The sequence below is a fragment of the Pleurodeles waltl genome, chromosome 9 (assembly GCF_031143425.1).
Source record: "Pleurodeles waltl isolate 20211129_DDA chromosome 9, aPleWal1.hap1.20221129, whole genome shotgun sequence".
Taxonomy (NCBI): Eukaryota; Metazoa; Chordata; class Amphibia; order Caudata; family Salamandridae; genus Pleurodeles; species Pleurodeles waltl.
In genome coordinates this window covers 876,270,723-876,293,752 of record NC_090448.1, presented here as the reverse complement: position 1 = coordinate 876,293,752, position 23,030 = coordinate 876,270,723, and the positions used below count along the sequence as shown (strand labels likewise).

At 40.8% G+C, this 23,030-nt stretch overlaps 1 long non-coding RNA gene across 1 annotated transcript in view; it reads right to left on the bottom strand.

The window, feature by feature from the left end:
- LOC138258736 (uncharacterized) overlaps positions 1–23,030 on the bottom strand; it is a 70,917-nt gene that overhangs the window by 14,321 nt on the left and 33,566 nt on the right. Inside the window, exon 4 of the long non-coding RNA XR_011198534.1 lies at positions 20,493–20,598. This is a non-coding gene — a long non-coding RNA (uncharacterized lncRNA). The remainder of the gene's footprint in view (positions 1–20,492; positions 20,599–23,030) is intronic.

Here is a 23,030-nt window from a genome sequence, read left to right as displayed (position 1 = left end):
TATAGTGCACCCTGCCTTAGGGCTTTAAGGCCTGCTAGAGGGGTGACTTACCTATCCCAAAGGAAGTATTTTGTGTGCATGGCATCCTGAGGGGGATGCCATGTTGACTTTGCATTTTTCTCCCCACCAACACAAACAATCTGCAATGGCAGTGTGCACGTGTTAGTTGAGGGGTCCCTTAGGGTGGCACAACACATGCTGCAGCCCTTAGGGACCCTCCCTGGTTACAGGGCCCTTGGTACCACTGGTACCTTTTACAAGGGACTTATCTGTGTGCCAGGGGTGTGCGAATTGTGGAAACAATGTTAAATTTTTAAGTGAAAGAACACTGGTGCTGGGGCCTGGTTAGCAGGATCCCAGCACACTTCTCTGTCAAGTCAGCATCAATATCAGGCAAAAAATGGGGGGGTGGGGTTAACTGCAACAAGGAGCCATTTTCCTACACACGTCACTACCTCTAGTGAAATCCAGGATTTTGCTCACATGTATTTTTTGACTGGATTTGTTTTGTACACTGTCAGAGGATGGTGTATTGTGCTGTGCTTGAATCGCATCGAGCTCCTCTGTTATATTTATAAATCTCTAAATGAAAAGATTGTCTTAACTGTACTACTAGCAAATAATTTATGCATGTTTCCTCATCACTACCTTGTAATGTCACAAGGTAACTGCAGTCAGACCATCAGGGTGTGAATGCTGCCAAGAAAGGATTATAAAACATTCAAAATGCTACACCCTTTACAATATCAGCTGGCACATGTTCTTCCTGGTTTTGCCAATATGCAAATCAGGAGAGACGCAAAAGAATTAGATACAAACATATGGTGGGCAGTCCCAATATGAGGGGAGACATTCCTCCATTAAGGCAGAGGAGTGTCACCCCACTACCAAAAATGCCTCCCAGAGAAGCCCCCGAGATGAAAAATATAATGGTAATAAATGGGATTTATTTCCATTTTATTTTTCACCAATCCATCCCAAACCGAGTGTGAGGACGCGTTGGGACCAGTGGTACAGCAGGGAGAAGTGGTGGGTTACCAGCATGAGAGCAGTGCCAGGATTGATTAAGGGAATTGGCTGTAGCCCATGGAGCCTGGAGGAGCAGAATACAGACTGGATCTGAAGAGGATGTCGTGCAGCAAGCGAAGTAAGTGGCTACTTCTTTTTAGGGTTGAGCGCACAATCGCTCCGTCCCTGTTGTAATCTCTCTTTGGGATTTTAACCCCGCCCATGTCACATCTGTCACTTTCATTGGTTCCTGGGCTTGCCTTTTAAAATGTGTTTGATTACATTAGTGAAAGGCATGCATACTTCATGCTTTTTCTGGTGTTTAGCCCTCCTCGAGTGCACCGGGCAACTACTGAAAACATACGAGGCTCCATGTTTTAGCATGGTTTCCGACTACACAATCTTTTTATTTTCCATGCAGCGCGATCGCGCTGGGTTTTACATAGCGCGATTGCGCAAGTTTTTTTCTTTCAATTTGTGTGGTAAGAAAAGTCCGGTTAGGAGTTTACAAAGCTGATAGCTGTAACTCGAGCAAATGCAAGACCCGTTGCATTGCAAATGCATGATATTTATAGTCACCACTTTCCTTGCATGCATGCAACCACCCATTTGCTCCCCCACCACCTAATCAGTCTTCCTAGATGCCAGCTGCCACTGGGATTTATAGCAATGTGTCCTTTATTATGATCCCAAGGTATTGACCCTAGTCTCGAGAACTAGACCCAGTCCTTGGGGATCAGAGGCCCTAAATCCAGGGATAGAATATTATCTACTTCAAAGTCATAAAAGAGGAACATTTTCTATAATCACACACCATACAGCCCGAGCAGCTCATCAGACAGGGTTCCCTTCCACTAGAATCAAGGCACAAGCAGACACTGTGGATATGCAAATGATCACTGCAGAACATCCCAAGTCTTTGAATGGGGTCACATTCAAAGTCCCTCCGGTTTTACATTATGACAATATTATGTCGTTTTACATGGGATTATCAGAGCAAAAAGGTGTAGGCTCCTTCACAATGTGTATTCAGACAACCTCTGCTTGAGTCTTGAATCTAAGGTGAAATCCTGGTGCAAAAGGTTAATTATGCTTTACAGTCTGTAACATTTCTATCTCGTATATTTGATATTTTAAAACTCATTGACAGAGACGAGATCCCAATACTTTAGAAAATACAAATGATTATTAAGAATTAAAACCACACATTCAGCAGAGCGTTTTCAAAATGGCGTTCGCCAATTAATAACTGTTTTATCAACTAGCAACACAGTCCTTTTAACTGTCGGATAAAATAGTTTGTATAAGACATTCAATGTAAAGCAAGCCTACGTGCGCACACTTCTTGTAAAAATATTTGAAAACTTCGGTTTCGTCTGTGTCGAGAGAATGTGGGACTCTAGGAGCAAATTTTACATTATGAGAACAATATTTAAATTACAATTGTAGTGTGTAAGAGTCTCACTAGGTAGTACCGTAAGATTCAAGACATCAAGGCTGTATCATGATCAGGTGCACTGGCAAAGCAGCAGAGTCGAGTGCCTTTTTTTTTTTTGCATTTGACGTGTCTAAAGTTGATAAATATAATTTGAGATTTATCCGAATGAATGCATGAATTTTAGGCAGCTGCTGAAGACAAGTGTCAAGTTTATTAGTTCACGCATTAATACTAATCCAGTACTATTTTCACCTTTTCAGTGCCCGTTTGCTGGTTACGAGTGATAAACTTAATTTTGCAAAGTGCAAATTATGCTGCAGCTGGCACAATGAGTAACAAGTGTGGCAAATACATAATTAAGCAGCTAGTGCCACAGATGGAATGCTGGGCACTTCCAGTGGCACCGAATAAGAGATTTTCATTCAGGTGCAAACTACCACAAAATAATTATGTATTTGTGTTTCCTGTATAAGCTGCACTCCATAAATCGAATTGTGTCAAGGTGCTATGAAAAGGACACTCTTCAACAATTTTGACAAAAACAAATAGATTTACCATGTGCATCTGAAAAACTTTTAACGTTGAGCTGCTTTACTAAACATCTATTGGAATGACAAGAGAAACAGAGGTCACAGCCTTGCAAATTGAGTAAGTTTGTGGTTAATCTAAATTCAGGAAGATGAGTAGTTCAGAGTTTCTGTGTCAGTGCATAAAACTCGTTTCCGCCCCTCCATTTAAATATGTATTTTTTGACCTCGTGGCCTCGATCTTAAAACACTGTTGTAAATGTAGAAATGACTATTTTCCCATAAAATGGGGAGGGTTTAGACAAAGCAGACATGTAAAAGATACACTTGTATGCAGTATAGGATTAAACACAAGGTTAATTTCTATGTGAACCAGAAAACTTGCTATGGGAATATACACGTAGTTAGGTGCTTAATTAGATGTTGGATGAACATAAAAAATATAAGTATGTAAGAGTATGGTAGTTCTAGGTCACAAACCAAGCCAAAGAAAACAAACGCATTGTATTCGATGAAAGAGAAGCATACAGGCAATGGGTGATAGGAGAAGTAGCTGAATAGTGGACAGTTAATGCACTGTCATGTAGTGTTCTTTAAAGAAGTATGTCTTCAAAGCTTTCCTAAATCGGAGCAGCGTTTTGGGCGGTCCTGAAGAATACAGGTATGTTGTTCCAGATTCTGTGTGCATAGATGGAAAAGGCTTGCTGTTGTCACACTTCTTAGTATGCAGCCTGAAGGTGCCCTGGCTGCTGAGAACCACCAGAGATGGTGAGCTTGTCTGCAAGATAAACAGGATACTGGATGTGATCACTTTGTAAATGATGCAGCCGGTTTTGAAGATGGTGTGGCAAGCAAGGGGAGCCAATGGAGTTCCATTAGGATGAGGTTGAAGTGATCATATTTCCTAAGGCCCTGCATGAGTTGTGGTGAAGCTGGTAGGATGCCCTTAATGGGTGCAAGTTTGGATTTCGGAAGTCCATGGAGCAAGGCTTTGCCACCATCCAGATGCAAGAGCACAAAGGCTTGGAAAGCAGGTTGGAGGTTGTAAATGTTATTGTTTAGTTAATAGAAACCATTACAATTATCATAATCTGCTATGATTAAAACAATATTCTGAAAAAAATGATTTAAAATGTGCATAAAGGCTTGTGCAAGTTGTATATAAATAAGCAGTGAGGGTAGTACAATATCATTAGACATGTACCAAAAGGATTAGCTGGTGGTGCTGGCTATTATAATTGGTTTGCACCCTCTACAGGGTCCGGCACAGTAAACTACTACTTTTTGTGGCAATAGTGCATTATCAATTAAGGCGACTAATGTACAAAGCATGCATAAAAATAACGTCAAGCAAACAGTGCAATTGCAAGATCAATTAAGAAGCTGTTCTGGCTATTATGATTGATTTGGATCTTTGGTCCATTCCGGCATCATTGACAGAGACAGCCGCTGCCTGAGAATATTAACAAATTTTGCACATCTTGCCAGGGGCAGAGAGGGCGAAACCCCAAGTACTAGAGCTACAGGTTTAATTAGTTCTCTCCTCTGCTAATCTAGAGAGGGGCAGTAGTCTAAAAGGTGTACCCAGAATTCATTTTGGTAAGAACATCAACAGGAACTTTTGCATCAGTGGTTAGCCCAAGAAGGGTTAAAAGCTTTTATTGGCAAAGCTGGCTACTGCATATACAAACTCTACAACCATTTTTCGGCATTTATGGCATCCAGTAGGTATGGTTTCTGGAGCCCGGAAGGTACGAGGCATGCAGGGACTGTACCAGAGGTGTACTTCCAAGAGTTAATTTCATGATCATGATCTCTTATGATCGCCTTTAGCTGCCAACTCATTACCTTTTTTCCAGCGTTAAATAGAATAGTCCCTATCTGGGGGCAGTGTTGTTCAAATGAAGAAACTTCAGTGTGTTTGTTAATTGAGTGTGCCAAGGATTACCTGGACTTTCAAAAATGAATTTTAGATGACCTTTTGTTGTTTGTGCATCAGCTATCCTAGTCCTGATGTAATACTTTAGCATAGCAGCTTGGCAGACAAGCGACTAAATCATCAGACCCAGTTCCAGCCTTAATCTGGAACAACAAACATAGCAGTTGTTGAAAGATTTTCTTATATGCCCTACAGTGGGATTGTTCCAGGACTTTATCTAAAGCTCCTGGATAAGCCAAATAGCCATATTGAACAACTGGGAAGAATGTCGGCTTCATCACTCTTAACATTGGGGCTGCCGATACTCATCATAGTTGTCAACTCAATCGACCAACCCCATATGTAATTGCTGCAACCTTTTTATTGAATTTCTCTGTGCCACTATGATGCTATTTTCACTAAACCATACTCTGAGGGAGTTATACATTCTTCGTTTAGGGGGCTCCATCGTTCCTCATGCTCTTGAAGATGTTTTTACACCTTCCAGGCATATATGTATTTGGGCTCTATATGCTCAAGATCTCCGGGTGGGAAGGGCATCTCAACCCACAAACCTGCTCTGATCATCAGCCAGTCTTCTGACTCACTAGTGGTAGTGACAATAGAGCACATTTGCATGCCCGTCATAACCCTCTACTGGCTGGAGGCCAGAAAAAGAGGGAGGTTGTCAGCTTGTGACGTGGCTTACCCAGGCGGCTTGTAGGATACCATTCTCCCTTGTTAAATTACAGCAATTTAGTTTGTTCACACGCTTCCAGAAACGAGTATGGTTGGGGTCTTTCAGCAGCTGAAATTGTGTTGCCTAACCCTTTCGATACCTTGCTTCCTTGTGTTCCCATATTATTTTCTTGCGGCATCGCCTCTTACAATTAACCTGTACCTTGGAGTTTATTGTACGATTTTGTTTGTACAACTGCTGAGCTCTACAAAAGACTCTCCTTGCGATGATGATAACTTCATCGACTGCTGGGCTGGCCTCCAGGCCCCATCAGTTTTTGTTGGGATATATTTAGACACATCTCCCTTTAAGAGGGAGGTGAGTTCCTCAACGTTCTTCTGCCACCACCTGAGTATTACATCCTGCTGCCTCGAGTTTATTATGAGGCCTCCTTGCTTAGCCAGGCTGTTAATGAAGCTGTATAATGTGGCCTCCACTTTATTCTTTTAACTAAATTTACTTTCTATTCCCTGTTGAAGTACCCAGAGGCCAAACCTCCACAGAGGGTTGTAACTGGAGAGCCATAGTGGATTTTAATAGGTTGTGATCACTTTCAAACCTTTTTTAAAATCTTGAAATGCACCAGCTGCAAAGCCAGGCACTCACAGAGAAAGACATAGTCTATGGTTGATCGCCCTTTTCAGGTCTGGGAGAATGAACATTCCCTCTCTTTTACAAGAATCACCCTTGTGCTGAAGCCATTTTGTAAGCTGAACAAAAACTCTTGCCTTGTATGCCTCCCTCTCTTCCGAAGGACGATGCCAGGGGGCTCTCCTAAGTCTCTGACATTAAAATCCCCCACCATTATGATTTCATGGGCAGGGTGATCCAAAATTAGACATTCAAAGCTGTTCACCAATTCTTGGATCATCTTCAGCTTGGATGTTTTTTGCTGCGTTGATTTACCCGTTAATAAGGATCACATCCATAATCTTACTCTTTAGTTTCAGGCCTCTCATGGAGAGTGCTTAAACCATGCTATCGTTGATGGCAAGTCTGGCAACCGCCAGGTCAGTTGCATGCTTGATGAAAGTTGAAAGGCCCCCAGACAGGCAACCAGGCATACTTGTTCATAGTGCATGGGTGAAGATCTCATGGAAGCCTGGCAACACTGAAGGGGCCAGTTCCCAAGATTCCTGAAGGCAGAGGATGTAATTTGCTTCTAAATAAGCCAGCACTTCTCTGATTGCTCTAATACTACTGAGGCCTGCTGTATTCCAAGAGAGTGCTAATAGCAATTTGTTTGGACTCATGGTCAAATGTGTGGGACCTCTCTCGAGGCTAGGGCCTGTACCTCTGTCTTTTTGGTACAACAGACCCCAACTCCCCCAGATGCCATGTGTAGCTTTTCTGAAGCTGGACACATTTAGATAATCCACCTAAGCAGTCTGGGTCTGAGGTCCAGCCTCGGTTTCCCCTTCAGCACACTACTCACATGCTCTCTGGGATATGATGATAGAAGGACATGCAGGTATTAACCTGGTGATGGAATGTGTAAATCAATGCCCCATTCCACAAAAGTCACTTTTTCAGGGCAGACTGCATCTCTCTGGGCCATTCTCTTCCACATTGACATGGTTACTTCCCCAGCAGAGTTAAAAATGGGTGGATCTAACCTTATCCACTAAGCCCCCTGGTGTTATATGACAATGCTGGAACATGACTAAACAAGCATAGTAGATTCCCTCTATTTAGAGCATCCATTGGGCCCTTTGGGGTGTATCACGGGATGAAGAGTAGTTTGGGGCAGGTCCATCCATACATCTTGCTTACAGCGTGAGTAGCAGAGTGCTGTGCTTCGATATGCACAGTGGTGTGACCCTTGCTGAGCAGCCCTGAATGAGCTGTAACATCAATGTGAATGGGGCTTTTACACATGCTCCGTTGTGGTAGGCCATTAAGAGCCTCATTACTGCTAGAGTGCAGTTGCACTGCAGGGATGTCAGAGAGCTGGAATGCTCTATTACTGCCTTCTGATGGGGGCATTACAATATTTTTAATATGTGGGGGCACGATGCTGATCCCAGCTGTTAGCCTTCTGACACCACTTAAGGAAGATTCCTGTCCAATTGTGTACCCTGGTCTTATACTGCTCTTTGAGTTCCAGAACACCCGCTGGGGAGCTGCATTACCCCCAATTGTAGCTGGTAAGGGGCACTTTCACTGCTATTGAACCCGCCATGGAAACCAAGGCTCAACAATCGGACCCGAATGGGGCAGGAAGATCAGAAAGAGTTTAATTTGGGCTGTGTCCTTCCAATATCCTGAGGTTTTACAAGGTTTAGGCATTATTCAGGTTCTTTTTAATTGGCGTTCATTCTTGGATTGCTTTTTTAGCCTTTTTTGCCCTCCTAGACAGGTTAATTGTTGGTAATTAAGGGACAATTGCTGGTGCACTGCCAGAGACCATGTTTGGACCCTTTATATGTGATGTTTCGTTAGGGGGTGAATAAGACCTTCTCCTCGGAGGGTCACACTGACTTTCTTTTGATGTTGTGGTTGACAAACCGCTGCCTCCCTGTTCTAGTTCAAGCCATGATGACACAGTGAGGGTTATACTGGGCTCGGCCACTTGTGAAGTATCACTGACTGACAAGTTTGAATTACAAGCTTCAAAGGCGAGAGAGGATGCCATTCTTGCCTGAGGCTCTGATCTCGATACATATACTTTAAATGTACCTACTAGTGCTCCCAGTGTCTCAGATAGGAAGCTTAGCTTATCAATGATTGGCGAGCATGGGCACTGTTTTTCCTCCTCAAGCGTTTTAGTTTGATTTCCAGGCACTTTAGCTTGGAGCCAAATTCTAGGAGATGGTTCGACAATGACTGTGGGAAATCTAGTTGTAACTCCATTTTGTTTGACTGCCAAAGATAAGCTCTCGCACTGGTGTCCTACAAGGCTCTATTTGCCGCCAGCTCTTGTACGTTCAAAGTGGGTGATTTTACAGGAGCCTGGCCAGAGCCTTTTCCATCCCTTACTTCTAGCGGTGTTGGCTGAGAGTTTTGTTTATCTGTGCTTCTATGTTGCTGAGTAATCGATCCGACAAATACCCTAATTCCTGGTCTGTAAAACACAGACCTCTTGGCGTAACGTGAAAGCCTTTTAAATTTGGTGAAGATCTACTGATTTACCAAGTTCTAAGGGGGGGGGCTCAACCGCTCTGGGGAGCACTCTAACTCCCAAGTAACGTGTACAACTACTATAATCTGATTTGGGTTCAGTTTGAGTCCTGCATTGTCTTCTATACTGGATTCTGTAGTATGGATTCTGGTTAACTGCTTATCTGCGCCGCCTCACCTACTGGCGATTACACAGCGACAGAGGGGCACAAACATACAGAAGGAGTTCTTAGTCAGATATGTTCAAAGTTTTAATATCTTTGGCCCAGTAGCATTACTGCACCACCTCTCCTCCTGATTAATCCCTTGCAACTGAGGGGCACGCGCAAAGGGGGAGCCCTTGGGCCTGGACTCTTCAATTGGGCACTAAGGCTTTAGTGCTGATAGCAGTGATATTGGCATTGTCAGAATAAAGAGTAGGCGGAGGAGGGAGGGCTCAGCTAGGGTAAGGTCCGAATTCAGAGTTGCACCTTACCATGGGCTTAGTCTCTGGGGTCTGCAAAACTGCTGTGCTCGTGGCTGTCTGGTGCTCCCACATTTTACCGCTTGTTGCGTCAGGCTAAATGCCTTTCACTGGGTTTGGGAGTGGCTGCGGGTATGGATGGTGCTCTTGAATACAAGGACAGCTTGTAAATGTGTGTTTTATTTCGCGACTTGCAGCTTTGGTGCAGAGGATCTATGAGGATGTTTTAAAATGATGCCCCCTTCAGCACACCAACTCACTTCCTCCGGCCTTGGCTCCGCTGCCTTGCTTGCTTTAGAAAGCAGTTCAGAAGTCAAGTTCACTTTCTTTAGAAGAAAGTGTTGGTACAGGCCATCTTTGTTGTTTTGGCAATGCGTTCTTTGAGGCTGGTGTTCAAGGCAAATCCAGATGACTGCATTTTTTTAAAGTTTGGGTTCGAAGCTATCAACATTCAAGCCACTGAGTCAGGTTTGTAATATTTCTTGTTTGTTAGTCTTCACAAATAAAAGGAATTGTGTCTGTTTTGGGTTGGTGCTGGACAACCAGGTCCAGCTAATGTGCAGGCAGCGTTTGAGGGGTTCGATGTCAGAAGCAGAAGAGACTTTCAAGTAGAGTTGTGATCATCTGCATATTGGTGAACCTAGGTGGTGTTATTCATTAGCAGAGCACCACACGTCTCTAAGTAAATGTTGAACATAACGGGACAGTATGGAAGTCTGGGAAATGTTCTGAGACGTGGAGGTGCCCATGTGCACAACAAAGAAGAATTGATGAGGAACACTGCTGGTGAATCCCCTTTGAGTCTCCATGGTGTGTATGAGGGTGGTCGACTGTGTGGAATGCAGCTGAAAGGTCCACTAATATCAGCAGGCAGGGGTCATCTTCGTCAGTGGTCAAAAGGGCATTGTCTACAATGTGTAAGGTAGAGACCTGTTCTGCAGCGTGAGCTGAAGATGGGCTGGCACTGGTGTGATCTTGGAGTCAAACAGATTGCTCTTTCAGTGATCTTGAGAAAAGAGGATGAATAAGTATTTGCTGAAACAGAAGTGAGATATAAGATTGCAAATAGTTTTAAAGTATTTTCTTTACGTAGAAGGGAAATATGTGAGAACAACATATTTGATTGGCTCATGTAAATATTCGATAAAATACATGATCTTGTACATGGCTATACAAGACATGTTTGCAATGTTCTGTTTATAAAGTGGTATCTAAAACAGAAGAACAATCGATAAATTGTGATTGTACAAAGTACCCAGATTATCTTAATGTAACGCTCAACCATATAGAGGTTAAGGTATACTTAGAAGGTAGGCATGGCATTTTAAATGTAATTTCCTTACAGAAAGGCAGCCTCTCTTCCTGGTGGATGCCCATAAGACAATCAAATTTGTTTTTTCAAGAGTCAGATATCACCCACATTCTGAACGTAGGGTAAAGGGCCATCTGAAAGTCCTGCAGCTCAGCAAAAATTACATTAGCATAGTCCAGTTAAGACCTTCTCAGGGATGCACTATAAAATGGAAGCAGGTGTGGATATATGGAGACATGTTTCACCTGTCGTAGAAAGAAGAAAAAAAACAGCTTCAATTACAGACACAATAGGAGCATCTAAGCTCACTTTTGCATCCCATGTTTCTCCTAGCTATCATGATTTATTGCAATCTGACAATGAAGCTCAGAACAATGTATACAGAGGGGGGAATTTATCAGCTGACCGTCTTGGAGGTTCAATGGTAAACATTTAGGAAGATACCTCACTCGGCGCCGTGGAGAATTTGTCCTAAGGGCCAATGACATGCAAATAAATCTGCATGCCAATAACTCAGAAATTAATCTTAAATCCTTGTGCTACAATCAGCTCGAGATGAGCTCTTTGAAGATCCTCAAAAATAGAATGGACAAAGGAGAACCCTACTGAGCACAAGTTCTACTTTAAAAAATATGGACTGAAAGAATCTTAGTCTGATATGTTGCTACCCCCAAACACTGAAGGCCTGGAACCACCTGAAGGCAAACATCACCCACAAAAGTCAAAAGGAGTTACTGATAGGCCAGCAAAAAAGACACTAATCTGCCTATAAAAGTGGCAGATGGTGAACTGCTCTGGAGTCTGAAACTGGAACACCTTCTAGAGTGGAGTACTGGTCTATACAATCCCTTCTGTGAAATTGCAAGGCTTCCGAGACATCTTGGTAACAATACTCATGATTTTAGCAAATGTGAGAATCTCCTTCTGCAGTGCAGTATGTGAAAAGACCTCATCTCTGTTTTTATGTTAACACAAGGCCTAGTGGTGCATTTTGGACACATATATTGCAGTTTTATATAGCATGAACACGGCCCAAAGACACTTGAGCAGTTTACATGAGCACCAGATTAAATTACACATGGTCAGATTTACTTTATTATAGGCACAGTAGACCGATTGTCCCAGAATCAAATGATGTTGAGCCAACGCCAGGACTGAAACCTGGTTTTCCAAACACAAAGTTGGAATATCTGCCCATTAGACTACATCCATATTTCTCAATTCATGTGCGAAAGTCAAACACAAGTGGTATGGTTGTGTATGATCACGTTTAGTGAGCACATTCTCTGTTGAAATCACTTTGTGAAAAAAACAAAATAAATAAATACTGAAAGGTTCACCCAGAGTCTTGTTGGGCAATACTTGCAAGGGTTGGTTTTAAAACCGGATTTAAGTACATTGGCCAGTAGCTTGTGCATGAGTTCTCAAACAAGGTTAATCATTTCAAATACTACCTACATATATACATATAGACCAGGACTTTAGCAACCTACCGAAAATGAGCTTGCAAATGACTAGTGGGTCCCGACCCACAGTTTGGGAAATGCTGTTAAACAGCATTCTATCACTTATTACGGTAGCATAAAGAAACCAAGAGACAATCAACACTAAATGGCTGCAGCAAGCAGCTATGTTTTAAGAGATGTGCCAACAGCTAAGACAGATTCCACAATGGTGGGGAAACGACGAAAAAACTGTGGACATCCAGTTGTGTCCATTTGGGACAAATGAAGGCTTATCAATTGAAGACCTACGGTGTTCGTCAGGCATGTTGAAATGTAAATGGCTGTAGCTACAAGAGGTGTGTCCATAAAAGGAACAATACGAAGTATTTTGAAGGCTACTCATTCTTGAACGAAAAGCCAAGAGGCTAGAAGAGGATGACTGAACCAAGGGGCCCCCAGTAACATAGCTGTCTGTTCCAGAAGGGCCTGGAGCCTACGTAATTTGCTTCTAGCAACCCCTCCTAAAAAAGGAACTTAAATAATACAGAGAGTGAATTAATATTATTTACTCTGCTAGCTGTAGAAATAGATCTCAACAAAAAAAATAACAGAATTCCTGTGAATGGGGTAAATAAAGAATTCAGAAAAGGTAATGTTTTTTTTTTTTTTTTATCAGGCTATAAAATATTTTCTGTGAGTTATGGGCTACGAGCCCATAATCATAACCAACCTAGGTACATGCTGTTTGAAGAAATCTCTTGTATTTATTTATGTATAGTTATCTTTGGCAGAGATGTCAAATTATTTCTGTAAGGTACATTATGCCTTCATAAGTTTAGCTTTCACATACGCTAGGACACAATTGTGTCTCCTCGGGTTTGAAGAGGCAACAAATGGGCATTCTTCTGTAAAGATATCTGAACATTTGTTGTGGTAGTAATCCAATTACAATAGATGGATTACCTATCAAATAAGAGATTGCCTATGAATGGCAGGAAGAGTAGACAGCTGCTAAGCATCGGAGGTGCCACACTAGACCAGTTCCAGCGATTGATAATAACTTTTGTGGATTTGCATGTAGCAGTACTGCATTTACTGAACATAAAAAGAAAATGTCTTGACGAGGTGACCAGAAACACCAGCACATCTCAAATGGAGAACTTGATGGACCAGAAAAATCAAGTAAGTAGACTTTATGATAGGTAGGATACATTAAATATAATTTCAGGTTAAGAGCAGTAGGGTTCTCCACCACGTTCGGAGTAGGTTTACTTCAGGGGTCCTTAATCCATTAGTTGAAATCCCCAATTATTATGAACTCAAAAAAATATATAACTAGTGAAGATCAAAATGTTCAAACACTAGAAATAAACTTTTTTTAAGGGGGATGGTGGATGCCTTAGACGAGTACCATTAGAAGGTTGCTTGGGTCAAAGTACAATTCGGGTCAGGAGAAATCTGACGACGCTAAGTGTTTAGAATCTTAGGTGAGGGAAGAAGAGACGCATTAAAAACATTTTTTTTGTAATGGTGGCACCACTATCACTATCTTTTTTCATCAAGGCGAACACCTCTAAAAATATAACCTGGATCCTCCGGGTAATTTAAAGACGGGTGATCACTGAAAGTCACGCTTCAGACAGAAGTATCTAATGTAACCCCTCTAAAAGCACCTCATATTTCAAGAGCATGTTTGGAGATAGGGCGAGTGTTAAGAGTCAATTTTAAAGTGTTTGGCATAAGTGGGGTCATGAAGGGGAGCTACTTGAACTGCCGTTCTAATCTAATGACATCATAACTAAAGCACACGGTGCGTCAGGAGTTTCAAAAGTATTGAGAAACTGCCCTGTGGAACGTCAGAAGAAACGCGCTTGAACAACAATGAAGGGAAAGCGTCCCTACAGAGGAGTATATAAAACGGCCCATCTCATAGATTTACCAACCTTTATTACTTTTGTAATGAAACACCACTTTCTGCTAACCGCCTATTGATGGGGAGGGGGTTGCTCGCTCTTTTCAGGATTTCTTAAAGTGACAGTATATTTCAGAAAATGTTTGAAGTTGTTACATGTTCACATACATTTTTTTCAGTGCCACTCTTCTAGAGTACTAAACAAAACCATGCATAAAAGAGCTTCCAGTCGTGCATTAGAATCACAGACCTCCTGTAGCATGTTTTAAATGGCACATTGTTTCATAGTTATGCAACTTAATCTCACAAAACATTGAGCCTCTCACTGCCTCTATTAGAGCAAGAGATAGTTTCAGCAATACGGTATAAAATGTGTTATTTTTCCGGTAACTTAGTTATTCGGTAAGGTTATAACTTCTAATCATATTATTAAAGAAATAATTAGATCCCCTTGCCGTGATGCAGTCCATTTGCGGTGACCTGTAAATATAGTTATTATCTTATCAGCAGCTTCTCTCCCGCCCAGTATTTCTAGGCTGGAAAGGAAACATGTAATAGCGAACCTTTCGTACTTTAAGGAACGGGCGCACATTTACAATAAACTGCCATAATGGATTACAACAGTGTGCATTGTATAACTTTTTTCTAAACGGGTTCCTCGCTCTGGTATTATCGCATACACATCATCGAAAATAAATTGTCGAATTTAAAGTTTGTCAGCTTTGCAAACTTTATTTTAGCGACAGCGCTCCAGCACTTTCAAAATGTGAATTCTTCGACATGCCATTCACAATATCCAGGTGAAAAATAAGAAATCTCCGCGATCGGTAGATGTCATTTTGTTTGAAAACGACTTTAAAATAAATCGTTGTTTTGTTTGTAATAAATGCTTAAAAGTTGTTATTTGTGTTTGGAAGCAATACAATACGTATATACCCAAACTGGATACGTTTCCAAAACATAACTTCTGTGCTGTCTTTTACGTAGAAAACAATATAATTAGAAATATCACTAATTATATATATATATATATATATACACACACACACACAACGGAGAAATGTATTTGCAGGGAGGCTGCGGCGGGACCGGTCTCCTCCTTGCGGTGATGCAGTGAACCAAGCACTCAAGAAAACGGCCGGGCGATGCGTTTCACATTATATTTATTTAGACACTTTCATACAAATATCTACGGCAGCCTTTTAAGAGGTTATCACCTTTGCCCCCGCGTTTGTGCAGGAGTCACAAACTTGGAAAACGACTAATTAAAAATAGTCATTTCCCTCGGTTGTACAACGTGAAAAAATGGACCAAATCATTCGTGAAAATACGATTTTAAACACAGACGGAACTACTACAAATATATATTAGTAAAGGACGCACGTGTCTAATTTCCTATATTTTTGCTACTGTGTAAGAAGTGATACACCAGTGTAAATAACGGCATACATAGCCCACGGCGGGAGCAGCTCGCCATTGCCCGGGAACACAGGTTACGGCCACAGATCCTAGCCGCCATCATTACTTGACGCATTGCAGGTCCGACGCAACCAATAGTAGGAGTGGGCTCTTCCAGCAACCCACTGCAGGGTCCCGACGGCCACTAGAAGGCTTCGTGACAAAGACTTTGCCTCGCCTCCATCCCTCCCTCCTACTCAGTGAAAACGAACAGCAGGCTTGTGTTAGCTCTAAGCAAAGAGCAGTCAGTATATGAGAATAAACCTGAAAATGTAACCCTCCGCTAGGAAATATAGTGCCGCTAGGTGGGAAGTGCTATGGATGTGGGCTGGTAGAGGACTCACACGGGCGGGAACGAACACTGCTGTGGGAGGAGACGTTCAAGCATGGAATTCATTCACACGTAGTAGTTAAGGACGACGTAACGCGTGAAAGCCAGATGCCAAGCCTTGCTTTATTTTACATGTCCCTATTGAGACTGAGTATTTTTAATATATTTTGCTTTTAATTGTATTTCAGAATGTACATATAGTAATTAGTACTAAAAAAAAAGTGTGGCAACACATACTTTTCATATTACATATAAATTATAGATCGTACTCCTTTGCAGCCTTATTTGCGTTTAGGTTTGTAACGCTGCCAAATCCGCATAACGATACCGAAGCACCTATTTGTTATATGAAACTTACTACTGTGCACCCTCCCCTCAAAGGACGCGTCTATTGAAAAAACTGCAAACACAATGAACTCCTTGGATAATACTGGCAAAAAAATGTTTAATAATCCTTAATCGTAAAGGAAAAAAAATATTTATTTTTGAACTCTGTAAGCCCCCCCCAACCCCCAACCCCCCCCCCCCCCCCCACCCCCCAATTTGCGACATCTTGAAAATAATATGCACTTGCAGGACAAGTTACAAAGAGTAGCCGTATCATTTTAATAAAGAAGTCTGGGTTTGGTTTAAAGAGAGGTCTTAAAATGGGGACATGTCATAACTATTCATGGAAATTACCACGTACATGAAGTGAAAGACTTAATTCACAAATTTGATGTAATTTGCGTGCATATGTATTAAGATTTGCAGATTTTCAGTCAACAAGACGCTTAAAAAAATAAAATAAAGATCATGGATTGTAAAAAACAACAACACAGTAGCATATATCATAGCCTTTCAATACAATGCAATTATCCTTATGTGCAAAAAAGTATGGATTTACAAGCATTGCTGATATTTGTGTATCTCATGGTGTTGTAAAATAAGTACTCTGCTACCTTTATATGCCAGTTATGGGATTTCTCCCACCTAACTGCAGAGCTTGTCTTCACCTTTTAAGCATTTTGAATCCAGTGATCCTGTGATGAAATGCTTTGAAGGCTGTTTTTTATCTGTGGTATGTTGTCAGAAAGTGTATCTAGTCTTCCAGCCCAGGAAGCTCATGTCACATTGTCAGACCTAGTCTGGTTCTTGGCCTCCAAAACTATATGGGCTGCCAGTTTTCAATCTCTAGTCTCTGTTCAGTGACACTGTACTTAGTGATCATTTACATGTGTGTGGCGTTATTGACTGTGTTAGATTATTATGATCTGTAGTCGTCTCTTTGCTTGCCAATGTTTACCAACATTAGATATCATAAGCATATTTTGTTATACACCATCACACATACTACAACCCAGAAAAACTAAGACATAGATATATAGATTTGTATCAATCTACATTTCGATACCCTATGTGCAACTCTTGTAAACGGTGGTTACACATGTGCAGCTGATGTACTTTATTCTTACCAGTATGCTAAGAGATTGTAGCTTTGTGGGGAAACAACTGGAGTAAGCACTTCAATAAGACATTTTGGCTGTGCCAGTTGGTACTAAACAAACCTCGTAATACAGGTTAAAATGATCAAACACTTGGTGAGTGTGGTGACAGATGCATTCAAAGTTGTCTTTAAAGACAATGGTAAGTTAATGCTCCACCATTACTTAACATTTGCTCAGATGAAATTCGATGGATTGTAATGATAGAATGGACTTTGGCAACATGGATCACAAGCTTAAAAAATCCCATACCTAGGGTAAGACTAAGGGCACACTATACCTGATTGATGGACGCAGCATTTGCCTAATATCATATGGTGGTATGCGAATGCTTCTTTACATATCTTTACCGATAAGATTCTTTCAACTAGTATGACTAATTCAGTTTTGTAAATTAGTAATATTCTGTATTTTTCACAATCTTTGTACAGTTCTTGGTGTTGCATCACTATAGTTTAAAGTGAAGGGGAAGCTGCTGCCTTAGGGGAAAAGCCAAGTAACCTACAAATGCAAGACGGTATGGTAAATTACTGGCCTGCAACAACAGCAGGATATGTTATGAAAGGCACCTACTTAGCTGTGTTTGGTTTTTTTTTCATGTCAATTAAGGAATATAAAGTATATTGTTGTTGAGGCCCAAGATTGAAGTTAGATCGGGGATTCTCCGACAATGACGATGCTACCAGGATTTGAAAAATAAATCAATAAACCCTATCAGCTGCATTTATTCCTCATACCCATTTGAATTCTACAAAAGAAAGATACATCTTCCATCAAATCATGTTAGAGACCTTTTTAGAGATAGCCATGCCCCTTCCAACTGATATCGCTCCTCTCCCTATGTCTACATCCCTTCTGTAGGTATCAGGTCTCAAGGGTTCAGGACACAACAGGAGAGTTTGCATCATTTATTGAGCCCACCATAGAGCAATCGCCCCCTTGAGTTCTTTATTTTGCTAAAGAGTTTAGACCCCACTCTACGGACACTGTGGTACCAGAAGTATTTGCTCCAGGCCAAGTGTGCCATGTCCTACTACCCCCCAAACTGTCATTTTGCATGGAATTTCCACATTATAGGCACATTTATAGGAGCATGCAGGGGTACCTTTGGGTGATGTGGGTGATGTAAAATTGTATTGATGGAAGGATCACACATGTCACCCCAATGTAGTATCCTAAAACTGAAGGTGTCTTTCCACGACCTAGAGAATAGGTCCATAATCATCTCGAGATTCCAAGACACTGATTAAACATTGAAAACCCCTCAAACGTGACCACAACACTTTAGGGCACATTCCACTCTGTTATCAATGGGATCAGAGAGAGCAACATCCGCAGAAGCAATTTTCATGGAACGCGTCAAGCTTGGAAGCAGAATATCTACCTTTAGAGTTTCTGGAAAATATGTCTGTTAGAAATGGGGTCTCTAGTTGGCAGTCAATTTACACCCTGTCCAAGTAGGGACCCACACGCTAGTCAGGGTGAGGGAGATACACATACACAAAAAAAATCATTCACCTACATTAGTTATCATATTAGTTAAATCCATAGATGACACATCTTAGAAAATTATGTGGGATGCTTATAATGCCTCCATAAAGGTTGCAACAATTGCTAAAGCAAAATGGCTGTGCAGCCTAGGAGCTCTAAAGCTGAGCATGTACTATGATCTCTAACGAGAGACTGTAGTTACAGCACAGTGGTGGCAATATGGAGACACACTGCTGGAGTACTGCTTGTTTCACCAAGGTGATGTTGAGATCCACAATGACGACGTAGAAGGCGGCTGGAGAATTTTCCCCTGGCCTCTGAACACAAGCAAGATGGCATGATGGCTGTATTATCCCAGGGAGGATCATTCCTGGTGAGAGTAGGGTACTGGACTCTCCTGGGGTTCTACCCCCCAATCGTTTCTATGGTGGACATGGTCTACATCGACACCTGCAGCAGTCAATAAAGACGCTGCTTGCAACTAACCTGTGAGTGAAACATGGAAAAGACCATTGAGAAGGTGATAGACATCAACTAGTATATTGGTAATCCAGTATGCTCATTGACAGGTGTGGAAATTCTGGAGCGATAGCGATGGCAGGCAAAGCCCAGAGGAAAGGTAAGGAGGATTTTTTCCTACCACGATGGAGAGAAACAGCAACAGAGAAAGATGATGAAGGAAGAGCAGTGGGAGGTCTGGCCAGAGGTCAGAAGGAAATGGCAGACGTATTGGCTAACATCCTCAGTAATTTGGATCAATTAAGGGAGATATGATTAGATAAGATGCAACCACTTGTGGCTGGGGTTGAGATGACTGTGCAAATTGTGGATACTAAAGTACTTCAGTTGTTGGCAAGAACAGGAACAGTGAGGGGATGTAGTAAAGTTCTGAGTTCAGTTACAAGGAGGCTACAATGAATCCCAACCTGGATAGCAAGTTGGTGGGGATGGAAAACAAACAGAGGGCTGCAGACATTAACAATGTGGGCCTCCACGTGGCCCTGCACTCTTTCTTTCATGCACATCCTACCTCCATACAAGATGGTGGTTCATATAGTCAAAAAGCATAGCAGGTTCCTTCTACGGCCTCAAGATCTGATGAGTTCCCAGGCATTGGCAATATCATTGAGGTGCTTTAGGAGGATAGAAGAGTGCTGCATTTATTGAATTATGGTGAACAAACGTAGCACAAGAGGCATCAACTTTAGGCTTTGTCAAAATAATTCTTGGCAACATTCGTTACAGCTGGGGTGAGGAATCATGAAAATATTATTGTGTGGCTTATCGTGTGGTATCGAAACATGATGTACATCTTCTCCCGTGTTGAATGGACTCAGGCTTTCCTGAACAGACTTAAGTAAGTTTCATAACATCAGTCAGCTGTCTTTGACTGAATGGTTGAAATGTGGTACTTAGTTCTGCATTGCTCCTAATCCCATTAGAGGCATTATTTGGCAAAATATAATTTCATCGCATGCTGTAGATTACAATGTTATCTAGATGATTGTACCTTTCCTTCTATTCCCGCATTTCCACTACTGTGGTCCTTACCTTCTATCTTTACCCTCTCCACCTTTTCTGAATGTGCCTAAGTAAGAGCGATCCATCCAAAATAAAATTGGAAGTTGAATGCTGATGTTGTGGTAGGATCAGCCACACTAGCCTTGGAATCTGTTTTGTGCATATTTAATAAAATGACTGCTTACATTGAACATATACACAAAAGCACAAATTAATATATCTCTCGATGTTGCTGTCGTGGATAATCCCACTCTATCCGTGCAGTGATATATGAAATTTGTTTACACCACTATTGTAATCTTAGAGCATGTTTAGTCATACTCACCGATGACATGAATGAATAAATTGGTTCTGCAGGTAATTAACTTGATATCTGTCATAGAGATAGGCCTACTCCTAGGTGGCTGTATTCCAAGATGACATGAATGCTCCTAGAAAACACAATAGAGACAAAGCAGAGATGTTTTCCTCTTTACCTAAAAAAAAGTCACACATCCATCTTCTTAATGCTGCTTGACAGTCCCTGGCATTCTTAAACAAGCATCAAAACATGTAATTAGTAAGAACGTTTGGAGGCGATTAAATCACAAGCTATAGGTAAAGGGTCGGGCAAAGATTAATTGAATTAAAGGCAGCTTCCTCAAACAAATTGTCCATTCACTACAAGATCTTTTACAGGAATTCATAAAAACACAATGATAAAACAGGTTCTTAGCACAGATTGTTACGATGGTATTGTCCTAACCTGGTGGGAATTGTCTTTACATGTAAAATGAATGATCATCAATCGCAAGCTTTAGGCAAACATTTGTTGCATATTTCCAAAATCACAGAGTTCTCACAGACTTTGATCAAAATGGGTATGCCAAAAACCAGGCTATTTCTGTGGTATTTATTTCACATTATTCTAATTTCATGGTGTAGCAGTGGCGTACTTACATCGGTGCTAAATAGTTTTCAAAATGGTCAAATGGAGATGTCCATAGTGGATACTGGAATATAAATAATTTGGCCTCAAATTATGTCAATGATCTCCTCATTATATATTTGCCCAAAAGAGTGCTCTTATATGATGTGCAGACCTCTTATATACCAAGAGTTAGGCAAGACTTCCCTACTGCCACCCTTTGTTTAAACTCTAAGCATCTAAGCATTCAAACTAATGAAAAGCAAATCACGTTATTAGCCCCTGCTCTATGCCAATAACATCTAATTTATCTTGTAATCCAGCCATTTATCTCAATTGCCCATTTCATATTTTATACATTGTTGTAACTTTTATGGTTACAAAGTAAATTGGCACATGACAGAAGACCTTCAACTCACATCAAAGGGTTTACCAAACACAGTAGGAGTAACATCTAGATTGCTATACGACATAAACAACAGCCACCATTCAAAAAAGGGCAAGATTAACCTTCTCAAAGTAGAAAGGAACAAATTAATAGGTGCATTATATATATTTATTATTTTAGTAGCAATTGGGCTCAATGTATATGGCCTAAATTGAATTAAAACAATTTTACTTAACATGTCTGAGGACAGGTATAATCAGAATACATTGAATTGGGAAACATAGTTCTTGAAGTATTCAACTTTCTTTCAATCCAGAGACCTAGTTCTGATAAGGCTAGTTTACCTGATAATTATTGGCACAGGATTTTTTTAAATTTGAAACAAAGCTATAGACAGAAAATGAGAACGTTTTTTAAAGCAGATAACATAAACTCTATAAACAACAAGATGCAACACTTAAATAAAAATCCAAGGTCTGCCTTGTGCGAACTAAAGTTTAAACAGGAACAGTACCCATGAACGGAACTTTATGACTCTACAATAAAAAAAACAACGTAAAAAGTTCTGGTCACTAATCTAATAGGTTCTGGCCAAAATCAGAAGTATAATTTGGGGTACTGTCATATAAATTATAAAAATTAGAACATTTACTTCACTGAATTTATGGCTTTGGTGGGCAGTCTGTAAAGACGGTGGTTACTACGTCTGCTAGCTCCATAGGTGAAACATCAAATGTGGAGGTTAGTTTGATAATTCCTCAATTTAAAATGTCTCATGCTCGCAACCCTAGCGGTATCTTAAAGGCAATTTTAAAGAATAACATAGTTAGCTGATCTACCCTCTTAACATCTATCTTTAGTTCCAGTATTATTCCTTCATCATGGAAAGGCTCTATTTTACAACCCCTTTATAAACAGGATCCCAAATCAGAACCCAACAGTTATCATATGACTCCGTTACTTCATGCTGATGGAAAAATGTATGGGGAATTATTATTAAACCATATTGTGGGCAAAGCTGGCAGGTTTGGGAACTGATAATAGTCTTCTGCATTTAATCATATAGTTGTTTTCGGATACCTGGGCGCAGGTCAAAGTAAATGATAAAAGAGGTTTGACTCTACAGATTAAAACAGAAAATGGATTAAAACAAGGATGCCCCCTGTTATTTTTCTGTATCTTGCTGATATTTCTACAGCGTTAGATAATAAGGATAGGGACTGTCCTAAATTGGAGCCACGGAGTATACCGTATCTGGCCTATGTTGTATTCTCTAAAAAACAGATAAATCTTCAACTTAAGTTTGCACATCTACAAGATTACAATCAAATAAACAACTTAATAGTTAATTGCAAGAATACTAATGTTTTATGCTTTGGGAATTCTAAAGCCTGTTTTAGGTAAAAGATAAATCAGCACAACAATTAGGTTGTTAAAAGCTATGCCTATTTGTGCATAACTATGCAGAACACATTACTATGGTCACTGGAGATTGAGCATTTGAAAAAGACAAATGTAATAAATCAGCTGTTGCAATTAAACAATTTGCTTCTAGGTACTCAAGGGGA